The sequence below is a fragment of the Fopius arisanus genome, unplaced genomic scaffold, assembly GCF_000806365.1.
Source record: "Fopius arisanus strain USDA-PBARC FA_bdor unplaced genomic scaffold, ASM80636v1 scaffold00196, whole genome shotgun sequence".
Lineage (NCBI taxonomy): Eukaryota > Metazoa > Arthropoda > Insecta > Hymenoptera > Braconidae > Fopius > Fopius arisanus.
In genome coordinates this window covers 97,969-104,081 of record NW_011887935.1, presented here as the reverse complement: position 1 = coordinate 104,081, position 6,113 = coordinate 97,969, and positions in this window count along the sequence as shown.

Below are 6,113 nucleotides of genomic sequence, written 5' to 3'. Positions count from 1 at the left end.
ATTTTGCCATAACCTTGTTCCCATCTACAATCCACCCCTCTCTCCACAACAGGCATACTGAGCGACCCGAGGACCGTCACCTTTCCCCAAAAGCCTAACTATCCTTTCCGTTCCCTTCAGGTTCCCTTTTTGGTTTTTGAGTATGTTTTAGGGTTAGCGTTTTAAGAGGTTTGAGTTACGAATTTCGGTGAAACGAATATCGAGGTTAGTTAAGTTAGGATTAAGGACTCTTTCCGGTTTGGTAATTCCGGTCAAAAATTACCTGGCGCCCATAAGGTTAAATTTTAGCAGGTTTTGTTAGGCTCAGGGGAAGTAGGGCGAAGGTAATGGGCATTTCCCATTCACCGGGAAAATGTCACGTTACAGAGAATACTCGTGGGTTATCCCCCTCGGTAATGGGATTTATCCGATGCCCATCGGTGGAGGCATTGAGGCGTGATGAAAATAAAACCGTCGGAAAATTTTCATGATGCAGGCCGCGAATGTTGGGTGTCGTGCGATCTCTCTCACACACGACGCTTCATCTCTCTTGCTCGCGCGTATCGCCTCTTCTAGACTCTCCGAGGATTTTCTCGGTCATATTAAAATTTGTATTTAACCCCCAATCGTCAATTAATTTCCTGGGAAAAATCCCGGACCTCTCGCGAGGGTCCGCGGAATTACGTGGAGTCAAAATTTATAATTTGTCCATGGGTGAAATTTATAATTAATCCCTTTTATGGGGCCCTGACGTTTTGGGGAAATTCCCGAGCTTCTCCCAAGGTTTCGTGTAATTACGTGGCGGTTTCCCTGTGTTGAAATTTCTAAGTAAATATTTCAGCGGAGCTCTGAATTTTTGGCAAAATCCCGAGCCTCTCCTGAGCACCCGTGGAATTCTGGGAAGGTTTTCTAGGGGGAAGATTTATAATAAATTATTTCTACAGGGTAGTGAATTTTCAGAGAAATCCCGAGCACCCTCCGGTGCCTCGTGGACATAAAGGAGGGGTTTTTAATTTTTTTTGAAATCATCACCGCCACAGCGGGTAGAATAAATACCGTTGACTCTGTCAACTGGGGAAATTTCCGACACTAGTGGTCGCGTTAATTAAATAAAATGGCTAATTTCGAGGAATATTCAGGGGAGTATGAAAATTTATTTTTGAACATTTTCGCCCTTTTCCCCGAGTCCACCCATCTCTCCACAACCTAGCACACTGAGCAGCGCAGGCATCCGTTACCTCTCCCTTAAGCCCTTCGCTGAAATTAGGTCTAAGTACGGATTAGTGATACGTTTTGCGATTTTAATCTAGGTTTAGGTTTTCGAGTTGCTGATTTCTCGATCAGGAAAAATTAGCTGGCGCCCCGCATCCTTTTTAGGTCCCGATTTTAGTTAAGTTTTTGCATCGGCCAGAAGGCCATAGGGAGGAAGGGCGAAGGTGATGGGCATTTTCGGTGGTTTAAAATATGTCACGTCACAATTCATCGACATATCCAGTCAGCCCATGCCTAGTCTGCTGTGCTTTGGCGAATGTGCACGACTCAAAACATAAGTTTGAGTGCAGTCATCACAAGTTCGTGACTCACTTTGTTCTTTTAAATAACACAAATAATTGTTTTCTCATCATATAAAAGACTGAAAGACTAGTGGTTATATTGTATCGTATGGAACGAGGCAATATTAGTGCCTCTCCCTCTGCCCACTAATAACTAACTGTACCATTTTATAAAGGTTAAGTAGGGTTAGGAAATCTGTCACCGTCGGGTTCCCACCTCCTTCCTCCCACCTCCCTTTCCCCTCGCCCAGGTACACACCCAAAAAGACGGATGAAGGAGAAAAAACCTCCCCACGAAGCAACCGAACACCACATGACCCGGAAAGAACGGAGACATCCCTCGAACGGCCCCCTACAGAACAATAAATGGGAAAAAGACACCCAAATACGAGTGCCCACGATTAACCCCGATTATCGTAGATAATCTTCTATAATACTACCAGCCCCAGAATATCGAACCGGATTCCCCCAGACCCGGTTGCAATTATGACCTCCAAACTCGGGATCTGAGAGTTAGTAACATTTTGTAAAGAAACGGTATTAGTTTTTGCAGGAACCAGAGAAGAAGACCCATACAAATTTTTGGATAGCAACACTTTGTGTTACCAATCCAATGGATTGACTGAGATGGAGATCATTCGGGCTCTGTCCTCGGCATTTAAAAATAATACACACTCGTGGTCTTTGACAGAACTGTCAAATACCAGGAGTTACAATGAAATCCTCAGACCTTTCCAATTACTGTACTGGCCCCTCGATCAAGAGGGAAGCATTTGGCAGGATATTCTTCAGAGAATTCAGGAAGTTAATGAAGACGTAGGGAATTATATAGCAGTCTCCGTAGATTATTTTCCAGCCCCTACCCTGCTTCGCCCCTCCAGAGATAACGCAGAATTTGAAAGCCGCAGTTAGATCCGGTTTACGTTAAAAAGATGGGAAGCGATAGATGTTCTACGAGGGAACAATTTATCGAAGCCGCTAGGTTAGTGCAAGGAACCCTTTCGCATACCACGCGGTACAGGCACCCCTCGCAGTACAGACATCCCTCGGCTCTTTACGTTTCCTCCCTCGGCGATGCCCTCGGAGCATAACCCATCGAGGACTGTTCTAAGCTGACGGTGTCCCGTCAGAACAGTACTCAAGAAATCCGTAACTCCCTCTCCACGATGACGCATATAACTACCGACGTAACCCTCAATTCCGCAATGGATTTGAAAGTTCGATTAATCCTGCCCCCCAATCCGTTTGAGCCCTTTTAACCATGCACATTGACACCCAAGTGTCACCCGACGATTTGCCCTTCACATTTTGAAGGCTGCCCAAGAAAAGGCCGTTCAATTTTTAAAACAGCGTTTATCCAGTTCTCCCAGAATGATTGATGTAGTTGGCCCGTGTTAGTTAAAAAACCCGACAATAGTTACCGTATATGTATTGACTACCACCCCCTCAACACCGTTACTAACCACCTCGTCCTCACCCTGCGAAGCTTAGAAAACCTATTAAACTCTGCCCATGGAGCTGTCTATGTATCAAAAATAGACGTAAGTCAAGCGTTCCACCACATCCTTTTCGACGAAGACGGTAAGGTGAACACTGCCTTCGCGATCCCTGGACTGCCCCCCAAGCTATTTCAATTGTGACGAGTTTCGCCTTCTCGCGCAAAAAAAAACCAAATCCGAAGGCCTCGGCCACCGAAATTAATAACATAAGTCAGGCACCAGTACATTTTCTAACTAAAATGCAAAAAAACTAATTTATAGAAGATAAATGACTGGAACAGTAACCGGCAATTCAGTATCAACGGCGAAGGCGGCTGGGTTCAACATCCTGCTCCAAGAAATACCTCTGAAATGATTGGGTTTCACTCAATAAATCAAGTTCCTAAATTCAACTACTAAGACTATTTATTCATCCTCAATTTCAAATGAAGACGATATACTCGTGTCCGAAACCAAATGATATAATTCAATGAATTCGTTAGGATTCTAGGTCACATATTTTCAAGTCGATAATCTCGATATAATTAAAAAATAAATAATTACATAGATAAATTAATAAATTAATAAATTAATTAGTTAAAAAATCCCTAATCACTTCGTTAACAAATTAAATAAATAAGCTAAGTCAAGTTACAAACATTTGTCAAAATTATAAAGAAGTAGTCAAATGATGAATTAAGTCACGAAATGAAATTCTCGGATCAATTGAAAAGAAATAATATAAGAAATGATTAACTCAAAAAAAAACAAATAATCTGAGACAAAGGATTTAATTATTCCCCGAAGGTTAACGTAATCAACAAGTGACATTATTTGAACCACTGCAAACACATGAAACTGGAATTGTTTATCACTTGATAACCAAAAATCCTCAAGCGTCGGTATAGACGCTATAATTTCAATTTCCATCAAAACGAAAAATACAAAAAAAAAACTATAGTCTTTATACCCTGAACACGAGTCGAAGGCAGTGAAAATTATCGACATATATCGCTGAGAAAAATTAAGGAAACAACTTTACTAGGCAACGGCAAATTCTCTGTAGACTTGATAATTATACGACAATGTAAAGGACGCCAAGCGTCATAGCAAATCAAATTCTCTATATAGTTTATCAAATAACCATAAGCAATTTTTGGAAGTATTCAATCGCTTACCGATATCCAATCAATTAAACCAGTAGCGTTAGATCTTTCCCAATAATAAAAATCGTCCTCAAAACAAGCCAGAAGGGTTTCACAAATTATCAAAATTTCCGCGATGACTCAAAATGATAGCAGTCACATAATATCAGCAGTCACACTATCCAAGGTGATGTCCAAACGACGAATGACGTTTCACCAGCCAAACAATATTTAACCATAGTATTGGCTGAAGCCAACAAAACACAAATTATCTCAATAATAATTCAGCAATGTCAAACCGCGCATGGCCTGAATTAATTAATTGAGTCTAATAATCACGAGACTCATTTAACAATTCTCTGGCTCGGAATTCCCTAGCATTCCTAGGCGAATATTCTCCAAATCTCCTCCAAGATATCTGGCCCATCCAAAGGCGCCATCACTTGTCTTCGCTCGTCGATAGAACTCAGTGCGTGGATAAGATACCCCTTCAAATCCCGTGCTCGATGTCCAAAACTGCTGGAGCCACGAGATCCAGAGATTATGATGCCTCGTTGTCCTCCGAAGTCCCGCGTTGCAATTGTCCATCGGTAAGCGATGACAATGAGTCGATATCAATCTCGACTAATTCATGAATTAATTATTTATTTAATTTTTTTTATTAGACTTCAGAAACTAATTGATCATTTCAATTAGACAATAATTCGTAACAAATTACATTCTATGTACGACAATGCTTATTGATTTAAGGGGATTTTATTTAATTTATTATTTTTTTGTATTGTATCGAGACCTAATAATTCATTGAAGATTGTTCTCCCTAACAATTCTATAGTTTCTACCTTTCATTCTTTTGTCTATCCCATTTACATCGCCGTTCAGCTTCAGATTCATTCTGAATCTCTACGTATTGAGCAGCAGGATAATTGAGGCTGATAGTTGAGAAAGAATTTTGCTACGGTGGTCAGCCCGTTAAATGACTATGCGACGCGAAAATTACACCAAGTATCACCAACACAGGCTGATAAGCTAGAACCCATCATTACCGACCGAGGGTCTAACAGACATCAACATTACCCTCCCCCGCAGCCTCAACGGCCCACTGTCCCGCACTACCCCTCAGATCATAATGGCCATGTCCTACTTCGGGAGATCTGGAGAAGCCCAGATGACCCCGATGACGAAAATCAGAGAATCCGGCGACAGTGTATCTCTCCGGACCCATGATAATTGGACGAGCGCAAACGATGTCTCCAAGCAAGGATCCAACATCTTCAATTGGTAGAGATTTTTGTCGATTGAGATACTGAGATATTTGGTACTAATACTCGAGATACTGACGCACCAGCCAATAATCAACAAAGTTTGGGGAAGCATATTCGACCTGGGGATTACCCCGAACTCTTCAATTTTATGGATTTCTTACGTTATTGCTTTGATGAGATTCATCTCCGAAAATCTTAAATTTTGAAAATTGTTTGAATTTCCGGAAAAATTGAGTAAAATTCGTTAAGAATTATTTTTGGATTTATTTGGAATTTATGGTCGAAATTATTGGGAGCTTCTGAATGACGCGATCAGTGTTGTGAATTAGTATGGGTAGTGAGAATTACCAGAATTATGACTACGAACGAAAAATTAGGCGAGTCCATTGTTAATACGAGTCCATTTTCGCCAGAATTCGGGGAAATTTGTTGCCCTTTTTGAGGCTCAAGCATCGTGAAGCGTACCGGGGCTCAAGCTTGAGCGAAGTTGCGTTTCGGCCGGCACAGAAATAGGTTGAGTTTTGAGGGGAGAAAATTGTTCTCATATTTTAAGTTCAACTTAAGTATTCTGGCGTCCCGATTGCTGTCCTACCCAGAGGAAGACGTGGGGGTGCGACTAGAATCAGACTATTGCCATCGAGGTTTGAAGTCAGGTTGAGATTTAAGTTTAATATTACTATTTCTGTCATTTAT